At 44.5% G+C, this 19,986-nt stretch overlaps 1 protein-coding gene and 1 long non-coding RNA gene across 25 annotated transcripts in view; one reads left to right on the top strand and one right to left on the bottom strand.

Moving 5' to 3' along the window:
• NRXN3 (neurexin 3) overlaps positions 1-19,986 on the top strand; it is a 1,038,145-nt gene that overhangs the window by 3,028 nt on the left and 1,015,131 nt on the right. The gene's annotated exons all lie outside the window — the stretch shown is intronic.
• LOC130609485 (uncharacterized) lies at positions 2,271-4,854 on the bottom strand. Its single transcript, XR_008974790.1, has 2 exons — positions 3,586-4,854; positions 2,271-2,328 (listed from the first exon to the last, which is right to left on the bottom strand). It is a non-coding gene; the product is annotated as an uncharacterized LOC130609485 (long non-coding RNA).

Raw genomic sequence — 19,986 nt, 5'->3', positions numbered from 1 at the left:
GATTTAATTCTGATTTTTTGCGTCTTTGTGTGTGTGCGTGCGGCTGATAAACATTGGCAGAGGGCAGGGAACACAGTAAATGCCAAAGGCACGTCCATCCATTTCGCCAGCCCTTCTTGCCGCTCTCTTTCGCCGGACATTGTGTCACACATCATGAGATTTTGTGTCGAAAGGGGTGTGCCCTATGTGGATAGCAGGGGCCTGAGGATTGGAAGGAGCATATGTGTACTGGGGAGGGAGGAATTGGGGGGGGGAAATGGACCTGATGATGCTAATAACATTATTTTGGTCAAATGAACGTCTGGTGATAATGATTCAGTGTAACCATCCGTGAAATACATGCTTGCGACACACTGGAATAAAGGTTACTCCAGGGAGCTCTGGCAGAGCCAGGCATGCCTGGGGGAGCGAGCCATCCTCTTGATGGAGGAAACAAAATTCATAAGCACCCCAGGCCCCCTCCCCAACTCCTCCTTGCATGTCCGAATTGGAGGGCATTGCAATGGAGAGATGGGGTGGGCTGCACTGGAGCCAGCACCAAACAAAGCTTTCCCACCTCATTCTCCTATGCCACCCTCCCTTGCCCCCTTTCAGCTTATCCGTGCCGTTGATCCAGACGATACAGGAATATCGCCATTTCCATGCAGTCCCTGCTGGAGGCTGGGGGGAGGGAAGCTCCTTGTGTTTCTGCTGTAGTATGTGCAAGAGAGCCACGGTTTTTCGGGTCTAACAGGGAATACGCTGGGGTGGGGGAGCAAAGGAAAATGGGAGTCTCTTCCTCCATTCGTTCCTTCCTTCATTCTTCCCCCCAGCTAGAGCATGGGGAAGGGCCAGGCAAGCCTCAGCTGGTGGTTGCGGTGGCTTTTGTGCCAGGGTGGGGGAGCTGGGGCAGTAAGGGGGAGGCTTTTCCTGGCTTTCAGACAAGCCAGGACCCTCTCCAAAGCTCTCAGACCTGCTCAGTATCTTCTCTGGGTGCAAAGGACCTCCTTGCTTGGTTATGGGCTGCTTGCACCCACACAGAGGGGAGCTGGGGGAGGAAGGTAGCTCCACCAGCCACTACTTCTCATCTTCCATGTGTGGCTGTGCCTGCTCTGAGGTCTCCGGGTTTCTGGATCTTTCCACTTCATGGAGCAATAGCAAAGCTGAATAAATAAATCTGTCCAGGGCTATTGTTGTTTGCTTTTTGCTTTTCTCCTTCCTTTCTGACCTTGAGGTGCTACCTAGACTGTAGCCAGGAAGGTCCCATGCTGTTGATGTTGGCAATACCTGGAGAGATACCAGTTTCCCCCACTCCCCTGCTTTGTGTTCACCAGACCTAATCTTGCCTCAGCTGCCCAGCTTCACCAGTAGTTGCTTTTTGATCTCTCCCTGCCCTCCCCTTTACCCCAGTCTCTTCAGAAATGGTTGTCATGGTGCAGCTCTTGTGCTTGTAGTCCAGCCATGACCGATGCTGAAGATGATACATTGGCCAGCTGAACAACAGGCAGAGGGGACTGCAAGGGACCACATGCCTGCTGCCCTTGGGAGGCTGCCTCCCTGGTACCCTGCAGGGTGAAGGTGGGCCATGTTTCTATGGCTCCTCGATTTCCCCAGCGACCAAGGTACTGGTGTGTTCTTGTGGCACAGCAAACCTCCTTTTATGAATTGGTAGTGGGAATAGGAAAGGTTGGAAGAAATTATTGTAGGTGAACTTCAATGACTGCAACATAAGTTTTGTAGTTCACCAGTCTCTGACTGTGTTTTCCCTTCCTTGAGCTGGCACAGCCAGTGGAACAGAATGAACTTGCACAGCGCTGGAACTTATTTCTGACCCTGAATGACTAGCATCCTTGAAGTGAGAGAGATAACTCAGTTCCTGCAGAGCATTCAGAGGATAAGAGGTGGTGCCAGGGTAATTTGTGGTAGTGATGATGGTGAATTTTAAGACCTAAGTCCCTGCGCTAAAGGAAATGAGTATGTCTCCTCTCTCCTTTACTTTCCTCCTCGTCCAAGCAAGTTACCAAGCCATGAGGTGCAGGCAGTTCTTTTTGTGTTAGGATTGGATTTAAACCCTCAACAGAGGACACCTTCAGACTGCACAAGATCTTCTGGCTCTTGCCTGAAGAAGGGAGAATTTAATCCCTTTCTTGTAGCATCAGTGGTTGTTTTGGTGGGTCTACTGAACTTCTTGCTTTTGTTTTTTGCAGCCTTTTCTTGGGCTCGTGAGTTCACCTGTCTTGAAGCAGAGTGTATTTCCCTCCCTTGATTTGTTTCCATTTGCCTTTTCATCAGCTCTGCACTCTGGGCATGTGCAGGTAGATGTCTGGATACTCGTTGAGCTGTGATATGCTGTAGGAAGGGTAAGGCCACATAGCTGGCTAAGAACAAGCTGAAGGAGCCAGAAACTTTATGATGACCAAAAGCTGGGATGAGAAGTGGCCTCTGATGATGATTCAAGTGACACAGTGTTTAATTTAAAAACAAAATGCATCTGACTATCTGCCCCTGTCACCATCAGCATAGAGAAGAGTCAGGCTTTATTTTGGGGGTATTGCCAATGCAGCTGGTGCCAGAAATTACAAATTTTGGTTAAGCTTTGGAAATTTTTATCAGTTCTCCCTCTCATCCCCCTCTTCCAGTTAATAGCAGTCTGTTAATCCAGCAGAGTTGGCTCTTCATTCATACAGCAAATTGTGAGGAAAGTATTTTGCATTTTGGAAACCAAGCTGCTTGAGGGACTGGCAGCTGCTTGAAACACACTACAGAATCTTGGGTCAGGACATTTGTTTTTTTCTCGGTTTTCTCCTCCCATGGGCATAGGCAACACATGTGTAAAGGATTTTGAGATCTAAAGGTGGTGATTTGGCCACTCACCGCCAATCCAAACAGCTAGACCAAGACATGCTTTTAGAAGGGCAATGTGGCAGGTTTTATTCTGCCTTTTTCCTTGTTGTGGGCAGTGGATGGGGTTTTACTGCTCTTCCTTTGTACCCTTTTTTATTATTATTATTATTACTGTACATTGGGCTAGCCTGAGTATGGTTTTACTGGTGTTTATTAGGGATCAAGTGCAAGGTCCCTGTAGTGGTGTGCTTGAGAAGTTGAACAATAAGACTCCTAGTGGAAATACGCCAGTGATGTTGGGAGATCCTGCATTCTTCCTTAGGGGAAGGTGGGGATACAATTTCTTTTTTTTGCCATTCACAGTAAAAGGTGTGCTCTGAGCACTGTGGACAGCTGTTGGGAACTGTACACCACACAGCCAGCTTGGCAGAGTCCTCTGTCTGGGCTAAAGGCTGCAGCCTCTCGGGACTATGGGCTGCTGCAGGCATCGCTGTGTGGCTTTGCAGAGGGTGGTGGAGGTGTGCTTACAGCCGGTAGAAGTTCAACTCTGTCTGAAATGTGGCCCCTTGCTACAGGGTGGATTAGCCCTTCATCTGCCTTGCTTCCCCATGTCTCTTAGAGCTTTCCCCTTGTCTCTCACAGCGCTGTGCCTGAATTCTCTCCCAGGCGCACTCCCCTGCCTGTTTCTTGTCTGCTGGCAGCAGCAGTGAGCCAGGGTATTGGGAAGGGACGTCAGGGATGAGGGGGTTTCTGTCAGCATACCTGCCGTCTCGCAGCAGTGTGCTCAGCTCCTGTCCTTTCTAAATTCCTTTCCTCTGCCCTTGATGGTGAGGGATGGCTTATTTTGAGCACAATCTGCTTGTGTCATTCCTGGCCCTGCCGCTTGTCATCCATCACATCACGGGAACTAATTAACACTGGTAGCTTTGGATCCTGGGAATGACAGTGCTGGGATAGTAGACTCTTTCAAAGATCCTGATGTATCTCTTCATAACTAGGGCAGCCCAGCCCAGCCCAGGAGTTCATGGACTCTATTGTCTCTTGCCTGCTGCACCAACACTGTAGTGAGGGTGCCTGTGTGTTGAGCAGGGAGGGCGCTCTAGATCTAGGCCTGCCTCATAATGCCCTTGACAGTGCTGCAGCATCCCCTGCATCCAAGTACCTCCCAGCAGCTGGATGAGAGCCAAGGAATGGGGTAGAATAATAATTGATGAGGATGGGGGGAGGTATGATGTAAACCTTTTGAAGCTGCTGGTAGCTTCTCCACTGCTGTTGGGTATGTATATAGCTGTGTTTAGTCCCAGAACGTGAGTTTGACTATGGGAGCATCCTCTGCTCATGGCAAAGTGTATATGGTCCTGTTTCCACTGCACTGCTGATCCTGTTGCTCTGTTGATGAGGGGTGGAGGGAGTGGTGGTGTCATCAGGGGAATTGGTGTGCGTCTCTGATGGGGATAGCAGGATTAAAGGTGAGGCATTGGTCATACTGTGAGGCTACCCAGAGTGCACTTGCTCCCATTCTCCCTCTACTGTCTGTCTTTCCTGCTGTTGTGAAACACTTGAAGGAGGGGAAGAGTCCCATGGGAATGGAAAGGAGGGTAACTAAGCAAGAGGATGATGTTTGCCGGCAGCTGAGGGAGGATGAGGAGAGCTCCTCCAGCGGTGTATGTCTGGTGGGACTGACTACATCTGCAGAGCAGGGAGGTGCTGGGTTTGCTTCAGTCTGCTATTGCAGACCTTTTTGTTTTTTTGTTTTTTTTTTTCCCAATAACGTGTTAATTAAACATTGATTTCAGGGGAAAAAGGAATCTGCTTGAGCTGCAGAAACTAAATGGAGCGTGGAGGAATGGGATCTGGTGAGGGATGTATAGAAGGACTTTCTGTCAGCTGTCTTCATGACTAGTCATGGAGGAAAACAAGGAAAGGGCTGGTGAAAAACCTCTTCACCTGAAGTTTAGAGTCCTTCACTTGTCTTAAGGGGGAATCTTGTTCCCAGTTTTCAACTGATGTGTGCTAAGGAAATTACCAGGTCGCCAACTGTGCTTTCTTAAAAAAAAAAAAAAAAAGTAACAAAATGCCTCATTTTTTTTTAAAAAACAAAATGGAAGAGAGACTTTTTTTTTTTCCAAGGCGTGTTATGGTTCAAGAGGCTTTCTGTTCAGTTTGGCACTCTGCTGATTTTCTACTCTTGTAGTTACTGTTGTATCTATAAATTAATCAAGCTGTGGTGCAAGTTACGGCACCAGTCCTAATGGTATACTTGCTCTCGTTACTCGCAGATATTTAGTAGTTCAACTGACCTCCATTTACTGCGTGTGGATGAGTCAGTCACTGAACACGAGTATAAAACTGTGATGTGCACATTTAACGTTTTCTCTTCTGGTCCTCAGAGCACTGAAAGGTGAGACAGGATTGTGATATCTCCCGCCCTTGCTTGGTTGAGCTGTCTTCTGTTCATTAGACTGGAAGAGCCAGTGGGAGGCTGTGCTGCCCTCCTTTTATACTTTCAGGTGTTAGGGATTCATAGGGAAGATAAGTCCTTGCTTTAGTGTTGAGATTTTATCTGGAATAAGCCTCTGCTGATATGAGCAATATGTTCTTATGACATTAAACAGTTTGATTTGTATTCTTTTGACCACTGTGCTTTGTCTTCACTAGTTCTGGGAAATAATGGAAAGGAGGGAATAACCTATCTGATCTGTCTGAGCATTGCTTAAGTCTGAATTAAAATCATTATGCAAAAATCTCGGTCAGATCATGCAATAAGCAAAATGGCATCATTGTCCTGAGAAGTCCTGGCTGCTAAATTCCTTTTTGCACCATCTGCAGTATCAGGCTGCAGAAGGATCTGCTGTAGCATTAGGACACATTTGAAAAGGAGCAGATTAAGCCATGGAGCAACGCTTTCCCAGGAAGATTTTTGACCTGCTGGTGAAACCCACAGAATCACAGAATGGTTGAGGTTGGAAGGGACCTCTGGAGGTCATCTGATCCAACCATGCTCAAAGCATGGCCACCTAGAAAAGCTGACCACATCCAGATGGCTTTTGAATATCTTCAAGGAGGGAGACTCCATAACTTCTCTGGGCAACCTGTGCCAGGACTCAGTCACTCTCACAATAAACAAGTGTTTCCTGATGTTCAGATAGGATGTTCTGTGTTTCCATTTGTGCTCCTTGCCTCTGGTCCTGTCACTGGGCACCACTATAAAGAGCTTGGCTCTGTCAACTTTACACCCTCCCTCCCGGTATTTGTATACATTGATAAGATCCCCCGTGAGTCTTTTTTTTCTCCTGACGGAACAGTCCTAGCTCTCTGAGCTTTTCTTCATGTGAGAGATGCTCTCAGTTCTCTTTGTGGCCCTTTTGTTTGACTGTACCCATTATTTCCATATCTCTCTTGTACTTCAAAGGGGTGGGCAAAATTGCACACAGCACTCCAGGTTTGGCCTCACCAGTGCTGAGGAGAGGGAAAAGATCCCCTTCCTCAAGCTGCTGGCAACACTCTTAATGCAGTCCAGGATACCAGGAGACTTCATTTGTGCAAGGGCACATTGCTGGCTGGTGTTCAACTTGGTGTCCACTAGGACCCCCAGGTCTTTTTCTGCAAAGCTGCTTCTCAGCCAGGTGGCCCTCAGCATGTATTGGTGCATGACCCATGAACATCACTGCAGTGGTATGGAGTGTCAGCAAAGTAGGCAAGGTGGTCCTTAAGTATTAACTTAAGAAGCAGAAGTCTCGAGTTCTTTCCCAGAATGTGTCAGACCAGATTTCATACTGTCATCACTTTGGCCATTCACTGAGAAGTCAGAGTTATCATTTGTAAATTATTATAAGCTCCCTGAAAGGAAGTCTTCATGTGTCTGAGAATAGAATAGTTCCAGTTGGAAGGGATCTGCAGTGATCATCTGGTCCAATTGCCTGACCACTTCAGGGCAGACCAAAAGTTAAAGCATCTTATTAAGGGCATTGTGCAAATGCTTCTGACAGGCATAGGGCATCAACCACCCCTCTAGGAAGCCTGTTCCAATGTTTGTTCACCTTTTCTGTAAAGAAGTGTTTCCTAATATCTGTCCTGAGCCTCCCCTTCTGCAGTCTTGAACCATTCCTACACATCCTGTCACTGCATAGCCGAGAGATCAGCAGTGAGGTGACCCCTCAGCCTCCTTTTCTCCAAACTAGACAACCCCAGGGGCCCCAACCACTCCCCATAGAACACGACTTCCAGCACTGTCACTAGCTCTGTTGCCCTGCTCTGGATGCATTGAAGGACCTTCACATCCTTTTTAATTTGTGAAAGAGAGAAATACTCCCCTTTTTGTAATTGTTGTGTTAGTATAGCAAGTTACTGCAATCTTTTTGTAGACCATGAAGAAAAAGAAAATATTGTTTTGACTTTTCTGGGGGGACGGATTTGGGGAATGCAGGAATTGTGTGGTGGAACTAAGGCCAACGTTCTCAAGGGACTCTGTATTCCTTGTAGTGCATTGAAGTCCTGGAATCAAAATCTGCTCACTTCTCTGGTCAGCTCATGAGGCACTTTGAAAGAGGGTATGATACAATGTAATCCCAGGCATATGCGTTTAAAATACCTGCTGCATATCTGAGAATCGAATGTTAAGGGCTTTATGGAAAAAAGCAAGGAAACAAATTGATCCTTGATGTAATTTCCTCTAAGTCATTAATCAAATACATATTGATGGTGTCTCTAACAACAGTGGACTAAAAGGCATAATTTTGTTGAGCTGGGTCTTAAGAATTTAGCTCAATATAAATAGGTTTTTAAACGTGTCCCTTGTCTTCCTTCTTGGTTGATACAACCTAGTTAGTGAGTTGCTGGTAGCTCTGTTTTGTATAGCTAGGGTCATAGATTGACGTGGTGCCCAAGATGTTGCAGTACTTTTTGGCAGTGGATTGTAATTTCATAGAATTAATGTATTTTATGAGGCTAGAGTGAGCTACTGTTTGTTTACTAAGGCCACAGTGTGTCAGGTAGAAATGCAGAGTGAAAAGGCAGTAACAAATTGATTGGCTTTTGATAAGACAATAGCTTCTAGGAAGTTCGCCTGAACCCAGCAGTTCGGCCTTCCATGCTGTCTTTGGTGCCAATGTGTAACATGAGGCAGGAAGTTGATCCACTTTCTTGGCACAATGTAGGTCCTGTACCTATTAAACTAGAAAATGGTCTGAATTCGATAAGGAGAAATTTATTAAATACAAACTACTGCACTTGGGAAGGTGAAATCAAATGCCTACATGTAAAATGGGGGATAACAAGCCAGGCAGCAGAACTACAGGAAAGGATCTGGGAGGCACCACAGTGAGTCAGAGACTGCATGTGAGTCAACAGTGTGGTGACGTTGCAAAAAAGCAAATCTCATTTTAGGGTATATTTGATGGGAATGTCACGTGTAGTGCACAGGCAGTAGTTTTTCTACTCTAGCAGCCGCTGCTGAACCCATAGCAGAGCTCTGCATCTGGTGTGAGCATCAAAGCCAGAAACAGTGGAAAGAGATGAGGAGAGGGCAGCCAGGGCGGTGAGTGTCATCTGTGAGGAGAGGCTCCAGGAGCCGGGTTGGTTTATTCTAGAGAGAAGATTGACGAGGAACGTGAAAAGTCTTCCAGTATTTAAGAGCTTGTTTTAAGAAGACAGTGATTAATTGTTCTCTGTGTCCACTGGGAATAGGACAAGAAGTAATAAGCTTAATTTGTTGCAAGGAAGATACGGAGATAGGTGCTAGGAAAAGCTTTGTGAGTGTTTGGATAGTTAAGCATGAAAACAGCTTTCTGAGAGAGGTTGTAGTGCCCTCATCACAGGAAGTTTTAAGAGTAGGTGAGACAGAGAGACACCAAATTTTACCTAGGTAGTTTTATTACAGTTTTGACCAGTTCAGAAGGGGAGGTGGCTGGCTGAACTCCCAGTGCCTGCGTGCAGCAGCTCTTACACTCCCCGAAAGGCAGGCTTCTCCCCTCACTGGCTATTGTGGTGGGAGCGTGGGGAGGCAGGGCCAGGGCAAAACACTCCCTCTGCAGATGCCCCTGCAGCACCTTCCATGCCCCTGGCATGATCCGATTTTACAGTGCATGTGCCTAAAAGGCCTGAGGGAGCTTGGGTGTTTGGCAGTATCAACTTAGCATCCAGCGCTGTAAGTTTTTTTATTTCTTCAGATAACAAACAAGCAGAGGGCTGGCCTAGTTTTCTGCATCCTTGTAACTAGGAAATTGAAGTTATTTGAGACTCTTATCCTGGTTCCTGATTAATTTACATTGGCAAGATTTGAAGATGGAAAAGGAGGCTTACACTTCTGCTTTCACCTGGTAAATACCACTCCAGGTTTATATGTTGTTACTACAAGATGATTTTTCTGTGCTCCTTCATCAAATGTAGTGGACAAGGGCAAGGATTTTTCTCTCTGCATCATCCTTTATTTCAGTTGCCTAAAGCAGAGTAGTGTATATTAGGCATTGCAAGGAGGTATATTAGCACCCAGTGGGTTTGTGAAGATGGAACCTAATGCCTGATCAGTAAAGACATGTATTTCAGTACTTGTGAAAGAGGGTCATGGCACTTCCAGAGAGGAGGATGTTACTCGGGATTGGGGTTCTTCTTTCCTGAAGGTTCAGCAAAACCCTTTTGTGAGGGTTCAACAAAAAAAAATAATCCAAGACATGCTAGGTGCTGTATTACTTCTGTCTTTTCCTGAATCTTAGATTTACATGAACAGCCTGTCTGGAGCCAGTTGGGCCTCGGTATCAATTTCTGAGCATCTCCAGTGCAGAGAGCTGGTTCCCCTAACAAACCTTCTCAAAGAAGGAAGTTTCTTCCTTTTGGTTTGACAGAACATCTAGGAATCTATGCTTGTTGAACTTGAGCAGTGTTGAGCTTGACTACTATGTGTGTGCACAGTTTATAATATAGCCACTTTGCACCTTCTTACATAAACTTGTAACTGTAAGCTCTCGCCATTCTTCAGAATGAGTGGAGGGTGAAGATATTATACTCTACTTCTTGGCACTAGAAGTGAGTCAGGGTTGACACACAGAAGTAGGAGGCAACAGTTTGTGTGTAGGAAGCTTCTTCTGTCCAAGGAAAACCTAAGGGTTATATGCAGGATGTTAGTCCTGCTGCAGTGCAAGGCTGGTATCTTCTTCTGGAGCTGAGTTCATATACACTCACCATTTGGAGCATATGGAGAGCTCAGCAGATTCAGGCCTCAAGGGATGACTGGTGAAGTGGTTGAAGGTAGGTTGGGATGTAATTATTTGTTTATGAGGCCCCATATTGCACCAAGTAATAACTGTTTACGAACACTGCTGTGAAGTCAGGAGGGAAACATTCCAACCCATGGAGATAGTAAGATATAAACTAATTATTGTTGTTATTATTATCCCTGCCTATTGTGGTAGCACCTACACAATCCTGGTTCAAACACAGGGCAAAAAATGTTCCCTGCCCCAAAGAGCTAGCATGCTAAGGATGAGACAGGAGACAACAGATGGACACAGATAACTGGGGGAGTACGGAAAAACAAAGATTGGTCAGCAGAATGGGTGGTATGATAGCATGTTGACAGCTTAGCTGTTGTCAAGCTTTCTGTAGGCATGTGGCAAAGGATTACAACAATAATTCAAGCTGTGGCCTTTGCTTTGGTGTTTTCATGTGTGCATCTTCCATCTGTTTTATTTAAACAGCATAATTCTCACTTGATGAAGTTTTACCATCCTCAAACTTCCCATCGTTCATCTGATGTAGGTAGGAAGACGCACTGGAACAGCAATGAAGTGCTCACTGCAGTTTTTAAGGGAAACTAGTTTTTTGTCATGGAAACAGAATTTTATCATGGAAAAAGAATTAAGGATTTTGATGTTGTGAGTTTAGAAGGATGCTGGGGAAAGACTGATGAATCTCAGCAACAAGAATATCCAGAATAAGTGGCATAATACAAGAGGTTTGTTGGCCAAACTGGTGTCTTATCAAGATGATGCAAAAACTATCTAATTCCATTCATAAGCAACAGTTCTCTGTGTATAGGCGTCCTTGGTGTTGTATATTTGTGAGTGTAAGAGTGCCTGAAAGCATGGAGGGCTTTGATTTGGCTGTACAGTGAGCAGCCGTTCCAGATGTGTGGCTGTACCATGCTGCTAGGGAACTTGGGCGTGCTTGGCCTTAGGGGCTCTGCGTATGCCAGTGAATGCATTCCTGCATGTGTCTTGTTTTGGGTGTTATGTTGAGAGATGCACAAAATGCAGGATAGACATAAGGTAATTTTAGGGTGTCCTGCTTTCTGAATTTGAATTATATCAAGTGACTTTGTGTGGTGCTGTGATGTCTTATCTTTTTTACTGTGTGTCTTCTTGTTATCAGATAGTATGCCAACATCAGGTATGTTATTAATGAGCCTTCTGTTAACCCTCATCTTGCTAACACTCTATTTCCTATTTTGGCCTGCCATGCCATTTCAGTAGTCCAGAAGTGATCGTGGGACAGTAGATGCAGTTGCATGTTTTACAGCATCCTTGTAATGGTGAGTAGTTAAAATGCTCTAAAACATAAAGCTTGGACTGTTCAATTAAGTCTTATTTTCTGGGTGAAGTCAGTCCTAGAATCACAGAATTGGTTTAGGTTGGAAAGGACCTTAACATGATCTCATTCCAGCCCCGCTGCCATGGGCAGGGATGTCTCACGCTAGACCATGTCACCCAAGGCTCTGTCTAACTTGGCCTTGCACACTGCCAGGGGTGGAGTATTTACCACTTTGAGCAACCTGTTCCAGAGCCTCACCACCCTCACAGTAAAGAACTTCTTCGTTATATCTAACCTGAACAATATCAGAAATCCTCCAATAGAGGCAAACTGCAGAATTATGGGATCATCAGTGCTAGAGCACATTTTTGGGGCAAGCATTTGTGGAAAAGGGAGGTGGCTCTTTTGGGGGTTATTCCTGGCTCTACTACAGAGTTCTGTGTACCTTTGGAAACAAATATTGAAAAGCACTGTATTTCTTGGCTCATAATGACTCCATGCTTCAGTTTATCCTTTATGCTCATTTAGTGGATGGTGAAGTTTCATAGCTGCTTGTAGAGTTTTTAAGTTCAGAGCCAAAGACTAAGGAGAACGAGAACCAGACATTTAGCTCTTCTTGAGCTGACCATAACCAGCAATCCCAGCTTCTTTGCATATCACACTCTAGCCTCTAACCGTCAGGATAGTTCTTGCAGTGGTGAAAGCTAATCACATACTGAACTTTGTTGGCAAAAGCACAGACAGCAGTTCAAGGGATGGGATTATTTCCCCATACTCAGACTTGTGGGATCACATCTGCCTACTGTGCCTGGTTCTGGGCTCCTCAGTACAAAAAAGATGTTGGCAGTAAGTCCAGCAAAGAACCCCATAGGAACATTGTTAGTAACTGGTTGCTGTTGGGTTGTTGTACCACTGACCACTAGCCTTTGAGAACAGTGGTCCAGTCAGTTTTCCATATGCTTTGTAGTATCTGGTTCCAGTTGTCTATAAATAATAGATTCATAGAATATCTTGAGTTGGAAGGGACCCATAAGGATCTTTGAGTCCAATTCGCTGCTACTCACAGCACTGCCTAAAACTAAATCATATGATTAAAAGTGTCATCCACATGAGTTCACCCCCTTGAACTCTGACAGGGTTGGTGCCCTGACCACTTCCCTGCAGAGCCTCTTCTAGTGACTGACCACCCTCTCAGTGAAGAACCTTCTCCAAAGTCCAATCTGAACTTTCCCTGATACATCTACATACCATTGTTTACAGTTATACTATTGGAGACTTTCAAAAGTTGTCCTCTCCTTTTCTTCATTGCACCTGTCATCTTGTCACTGAAGGCAATCTTGCTCATTTTTTCCCTTGGTAAATCCATGCTGGCTGTCCCCAGTCTCCTTCTGGTCATTTGTGTGTCTGGAAATGGGTTCTAGGAGGATTTGCTGCATAACCTTCCTTGGAACTTAGGTTAGGCAGACCAGTCTGTAATTCCTGGAATCTTCCTTCTTGCCCTTTTTGAAGACAGGTGTGACATTTACCTGTTTTCAGTTATGAGGAGCCTACTCCCATCACCGTGACCTTTCCAGCATGACTGAGAGTAACCTCACAGTGACATCAACCACTGTTGCATCCCTCAGTGCTATTGAGGCATCTTATCTAGTCCTGGGGATTTAAGTATGCCCACTTTGCTTAAATGGTCCCTAACTCAGTCTTCTTTTGCTGCAGGTAGGTTTTCTTCAGTCTCCTGGATCCTTCCACTGCACATGGAACAGGAAGGATAAGAACCATCCTTGCCAGTGAAGACCAAGGCAAAAAAAGGCATTGAGGACCTAAGTGTTTTCTTTTTACCAGTAGTTCTGTGTTCCATACAGCTTTGGGCCTGCAGCTACTCGGTCATCCTTTTGCTACCAGCGTGCATTTGAAAGCCCTTCTTGCTGCCTTCCACATTTTGTACATTTTCATGCAATTTCAAGCTTTTCTAATTTTCATCCTGACATGTTGAGGCAGAGTTTCAATATTCTTCCTGGGGAGCACACCCCTACTTTGACCTTCTATTTGCTTCCTTTCATGCTTGAGCTCTGTCAGAAATTTCCCATTCAGCCGCCTGCTTCCTTCCATACCCGCTTGGCTTCTCACACGTTGAATTGAATGGTTCTTGTGCAGTGAGGAGTTTGTTGTTTTAAGATCAACCAGGTCTCCTGGGCCATGCTAGATTATCCCATGTAAGTGCTCAGTGAAAGATTTCTTACAGCTCTCCAGTGATTCTCCTGTTACCATAATTGTGCTGGGAAAATGGTTCTGTTTGTAAACTGGTTTATATGCCATTTCTGATTTGCTTGTTGTTCTCCATAATTTTTTGTCTCTTTCCATGTTAATCAAGCTGTACCTCGTCTCTCTTTTTCCATGTAAGTCCTTTCTATCTGCTTTATGGCCTCTTTTTACCGAACTCTGTCCAGATGTTTTCCTTTGGGAAAGGACAGGAGGCACAAACTTTTTTTTTTTCCTTCATTCTGCCATTGAGTTATTTCATGACAAAAGCAAATTGCTGTTTCTATTTCTTATCTCTAAAATGGGCCTCAAATTCAATAGAAAGAGTTTAAGTTCTTTTTGTTGAAGATCATAGACAACACTGATTTATTTAATCACATTTAGTACACCCTTCATCTTAGGATTGGTTTGAGATTCTGTCCCAAACTGTTCTCCCTTAGTGGTTGTCAAACTTAGCAGCAGATGCTGCCAACCTTAAATTCTGTGCTCTGCACCATATACCTTTATCCTCGGACTTTTAATAGCATTGCAGTTGAAAATCCACCTGAAAGGATACTGTGGACTAACTATAGATTAATTGCCAAGACCCTGATTATTGACACATTTATAAACTGAACTAATCAAGTTATGTATGCCATCTAATGGTGCTGCCAGCCCTTTCTGGAGATTCTATGCCATTGCTCAAAAGAGTAAACAGTTTTCTTGTTTTCTTGTTTCAACCCCTTGTCCCCCAGCCCTCCATGATTAAAAGAATGAGCATCTGTCAATACTCTAGTCCTCCAGACTCCATGGAGAAAAATGTAACTTTATATTGTATGGACAGTGTACTACTTTCAGTGATTATTAATCTATTTAATTATATTACTGTATTCCCCAGTCATACACAAGAATCTCGTCATATGTGGTGTTGTCCAAATGTAAATAAAAGGTTTTCAAAGTGATTTGTGTCTCTAAAGCATGGTCCTCTGTGGCCTCCAGTAAAGGTATCTTTTTGTAATTGATTGAGCCTCAAGTGCTGCTCCCAGACAGAATTTTTTGGAAGACTAATCTGCAGGAAGATGTGAGTGAGATGAGTACTTGTTGGTACACTAGCAGCACACTGTATGATACCAAATTCCTGTGTGCGTTCAGAGGTCAGGTATGTGTTGCAAGGGGCAGAGAGCTTAATTTAGACAAGCTTCTAGATCAGAAAATTAACTGTACATTCAGACAAGTCTCTCCTGGAATGAATAAGGTTGGAGAGGGGTATGCTGAGTGCTATGGAAAGGTGCTGTGACAAGGAGTTTAAAAGTGGTATCTGGGCACGCATTCAATAGTAAAATATTGGTTAAACCCCTTAGTTCATCTTGTCTGTATAATGGGCTTTCCCTTGTATTCCTTTTTTGGCACTAAACGGTTGTGATATGTAGTGGCAGTACACGGTGTGCACCTTTATGTCTGTAAGATCTGGTTTTATAGTAGCCTTGCAAAGAGGGGAGAGAAGACAGGCAAGGCAGCCTTTGCTTTACATCCCTGCTAAAGTCAACTGCACAGTACTTATTCTAATGCTGTTGGTGTTGTGTCTAATCTTAAACGTGAGCAGACGTAGGGCTTAGTAATTTGATGACCTCACTGCCTTCCCATCTTTCTCTCCTGATAACGAGATGGCTAAGAGGCTCAGGCAGTGATAAAGCTGGAAAACTCAAGCTCACCTAAATAAAACTTGCTTTTTGGGTGGCTTAGCATGATTAATTTCTTCCCTGAAGTCCTGGCTTCAAATCCTGGTGAGACCGTAAGTGAGGAAGACATGTGAAGGTCTTCAGTTACTCCCTGCTTGGTGTTTATGGCAGAAGTAGCCTGGGAAATTTGGTGTATGGCAGGCCTAGGACAACCAAAAGGATTGTAAGGTAAAGTTGAGGGAGAAGGAGGGTCGTGGCTGTTTTGCACACAGCCTCTCAAACTTTCCCAAAAGCCAAACAAGCATCTGCTCAGACATTTGCAAAGTTTGCACATTTGCATGCTCTGGTTGTGCACCCTCTCAGAACCCTCTGCCCCTGTGCCAAGATGGCACTTGCTGGTTCCTGCTGTACCCAGCAAAAGTGAGCCCTTAGTAGAGCTGAGGCTCGTGCTGGCTGTGACAGTATTTTTATAAGGCTCAAACTTTTATTCTCCACCTTATTCCTTTGAACTCTGCCCACTGCTCTGTGAATACTAACACCAGCCAATAAATTATCCAGCAGGGCTCTGGCACTTTAGCAGCCTGTGTTTTCAGTGGCGTGCATGCATAATCGATCCAAGAGGCTGCTTCTGCTTTTAACTCGGGCATTTGCAGAGACCTTAGTTTTTTAGAGTTCTCAATCACAGCTGCCTGCATGTTTGTTCACTCTTCTGCTTGCCTTCTCCTCTGCCATCCCACCTCCCCACATGCCTTTGCATTTGGGGTGATGCTATAGGCAACCTTCCTACGGGGTTTGGGAGCAACAGGTCCTGCTTGCAGCTTCCAGGTAGATTTTGACAGGGTCCATCCCTAACTCACTGCTTAGGTGTTGAAGGTGTGTGTGTCTGTCCCTTGGTGTGCCTTGTCGGTCAGGTGCTACTTCCCTTCTCTGTTTTCCAGGAAAAACTCTTAGCTGCCCCTGTGATGCACTGCTCTTGGCTTCTTTAAGTAGTTCAGAAGCTGCCTTACACAGTTGCCTGCTGACTGTGTGTAGAGTTTGAACTCTGAAGAGGTAAATGACTGCTCTGTTTTTTAGCTGCTGAAGTTAATGCCTCTTGCCTTGGAACATTTCAGTGTCCTTGCTTAGCTCTGTCCAGCTGGATCTTTATAAGTTGCCCCAGAACAGTCAGCCAAAACCTTTATCTGAACTTCAAATGGATTCAGCCTTGATTATCAAGGCTTCACTTATCTCTTCCAATCAGTTCTTAGTAAGCCACCCTCTTAACACTGGCACATCATCATGCACCTCTGCAAAAAGGTTTGGTAATTGCTTCCTATATGAGCAGTCAGTTCCCAGTGCAAGATTGTACTGTTTGAAAGAAGGAGCAGACAGGGTACAGGTTTGGTGTTTGTGTGATTGGGAACTGGCAGGCTAGGGTTCAGAGCAGCAAATGGTGAAAATTAAAGGAGTGTAATGAATGATTTAACTGTAGAGCTGCTGGAGACGTGGTTGGGACTAATGGCATAGATGACAGTCTGGTAGCAAAAGAAGCCAAAGGAAGTGGGTGGAGAATAGGTAAGAAAAAGGACGTTTTAAGAGCAAGAGAGAAAAATATGAAGAAAATGACCAAGCTTCTGGTGAGGCAGAATGATGTGGGGAAATGGGAGAGGCTGGGGGGAGAAGGGTTAGAGTAAAACTTTTCTTAGTGAAGAGAGTGAATAAAGAAAGCAGAAGGCAGCTTTCTAATATATGAAGTGTACCTCTAACAGAGTTTCCTGTGTGTGCCGACCCCGCTGACATCTGGACAAACTGCACAGCTTGGACAAAACTTGACATCTGGACAGCTTGGCTCTCTTGGCACAGAAAGGGAGAGGGGGGAGCCAGGAGGCAGCGCTGGAGGGGGAAGGAGCAAGGTGGAAAAGGAGACAATCTCTGGGAAGGGAAAGAATGTCAGGCAGTGGGTTGGACGTGGGGGAAGCGTGGGGAAATGTGGAAGGGAAAGATTAAGTGACGAGACTCATTTTGAGGAGGAACAAAATCCCCAAAGAAATGCAATGCTCTTAATGTTTTTATTCTTTGATGTAAAAACAACCCCCAAAACATTCAACATGTCTTCCCCTTAGGTGTGCTATTGGAGAGGTAGGTTGCAGAATGAATCATAGATGTCTCATGTTTCTAGGGTAGAGTGCGTGAAAAAGCAGATCACACGATTTTCTGAAATAAGAAAAAGGAGACTGTAGCCAGTATTGACACTGGCTGTTGAATGTTGAATATGTTTTTGTGCCTGATGGGAAATGTGTGTTTATTTGAGGCAGAGGATTTTCCGTGTGTGTGTGTTGTTTCCGGAGTACCCAGCGGCTTCATTTTACTTAGCAGAGTTTCTGCAGTTACATTTCCATGTGTATTTTTCCTTCCCTATTTGCATGGGCCTAGTCCAGCTCAACTAACAGGGCATCTGACTGCTTACAAGAGAAACAGTAAAACTAACTTAACACAAAATACTGTCGAATGCATGGAGTAAGCAGTTAAGTGAAAGGAATTTTCCCTTCTAATCATTCAGTTGTATTATTCTTGGGTGTTGCTGGTAACAATAGGAAATAAAAAAGTACTCCAATAGAGTAGTGTGTTTTTTTAAATTGGTAGTATCCTGTAATGAAACACAATTTGCCGATGACAACATACTTTAAGATGCAAGACAAATAGCAAAAAGGCTTTGTAGGTTTTTTGTTGTTAATTTTCAATGTGCTTAAAATCAGTGTAAGATCTATTAAAAAACCAGTTCAAGTTTCTGCATTTTAAAGTCTGCTAGGGAAGAAGATGCCAATTTTTTAATTCAATTATTAACTGCCTTGATCCTACTCAGATTTTGATTTATTTTTTATATAAAAATCCATGTCCATGATGAAAAAGTTTGAGGAATTGTATCATTTTGGACCACTTAAATTACTGGACAGACTAATAATTCATAGTGAGAAAAACCACATGGATCAGCTACATAGATGATTATAGGAAATGAAAAACATGGAAAGACAATGTGAAGAAATGAGGAGGGTGCAGATTTGTATGGGATAAAAGCATAATGTTCCTTCTTCCATCTCATCTACTCTTCAAATATTGTAGCCTGAGCAAGTTCCTGAAAGGACTCGACATGCAGCTTGTGACCGGAAGGACAAAACATGAATGTATGGATTGGGGAGGGAGGGTATTCTGTGCATAACTCCAGCTACGGACTCCAGATATCATTATTATTGTGTTACTCTTTCATTTCCCACTGCCGGCCTTTGCAGCGCTCTTGTGGGTTGTCTGTTGCAGCCAGTCCTGCCTGTTTCCTGCAGGTAACTGCATCTGCTGTTGGTTCATTTCCTTCTCTGGTGGAAGCTAGGGAGTCAGCAAGAAGATTCATGCTGGCCCTTGCCACTTTTCGTCTGGATGCCGCTGCTTTTCAAAGTCCCTAATTACATTTTCCTTGGCTAAAACTAGGAATGAAAAACACACGTTTCATCAAATGGCCAGCCTGAGGCTAGAATCTGTAATTGTGTATCCTCATTCCCCCCTCTGGATGGAGAGAGAGGCTTGTGCTTACCCTTGGAAGAGCTCAGCTTTCTTTGCTTGGTGTGGTAGTGGAAGGTCTCTTGGGGAGCTGACATTGGCTGGTAATGCCTGCTGGTGGTATCCAGGAGTGGACTTGTGATGAAGAGGTGGAGGCCTGCTGTCATGGAGTTGGTATGGGAGTGGGAAAGAAGTGAGGCTCAGCAATAATGTTGAGGATAATAGGGTTTTGCAAAATTGGAATGACTTGGAAATACTGTGTATAATGCAACTTCTTAGTGTGTGCAACAATTGTGTAAATTTAAATGACAAGATCTAACCGTGATCCCTCGCCTGTGTTCTCTGATGAGGGAGCAGAGGAAGTTGAGCACGCAAGGGAAAACTGTACATGCAGACTGAGACCTTGAACACATGAGGTCTGTAAGCATGTAAGTATGTTGGAAGAAATGATGCTTACAAGACCAGGAAATGTGTTCTTGGAGCAAGAAGACTTGAGAAGTATTGGGAAGACTTGAGAGTATTCTGCCGCCTTCAGCTGAGAAAGCTTTGTCACATCTGGGTAGATTTTTCTGTGTAAAGTAGTTGGTGAGGCTCCCCAGCCTCTCCCTAACAATTGAGATCTGGTTTATTGATAATAATTAGCACCCTGCCTTCTTATTCTCTGATTTAGTGGGCATGGTTTGTTTTCATCCCCTTCTTGTCCATTTCTTCCATACTGCCTTTCCTTCTGCATGAGCAAAGACCAGTGTGAAGTGATGAGGGCAGTAAGGGTCTCTGTTCTGGGTATAGCAGGTGTTCCCCGTACTGCAACAGGGAGGGCTGATGCAGAGTAATTGGTTGACATGTCAAGTGGGTTGACATATCAAGAATTACTAACTAACCATCCCAGAGAAGGAACAAGGCCTGCCTTTTTGTCAGCAGTGCAGCTGCTTTTGCATTGGTAATGGCTAGATGAGGTGGATTTCAGCTGGGCATGTCTCCTGTTTCTTTGGGAGAGAGGGGAGACACTTTGGGTTTGTCTGAGTTCTTCTTGGGTGTCAGCTGTTGAAATATATGGTGGTGAATTATACACATGCAATATGTATGAAGTTGAACTAGATACTACTATTTTTAATTGTTCTCTGGTTTCCGTCTTTCTCTCTTCAGCCAAATGTTTCCTTTGCTGTGGGATGTGCTGCTGTAGCATGTTCTTTTCATC

This window comes from Pezoporus wallicus, unplaced genomic scaffold, assembly GCF_028554395.1.
Source record: "Pezoporus wallicus isolate ANWC-B61680 ecotype Strahan unplaced genomic scaffold, APGP_CSIRO_Pwel_v1 contig_3486, whole genome shotgun sequence".
NCBI classification, from domain to species: Eukaryota; Metazoa; Chordata; class Aves; order Psittaciformes; family Psittacidae; genus Pezoporus; species Pezoporus wallicus.
This window is presented reverse-complemented; position numbering and strand designations above follow the sequence as displayed.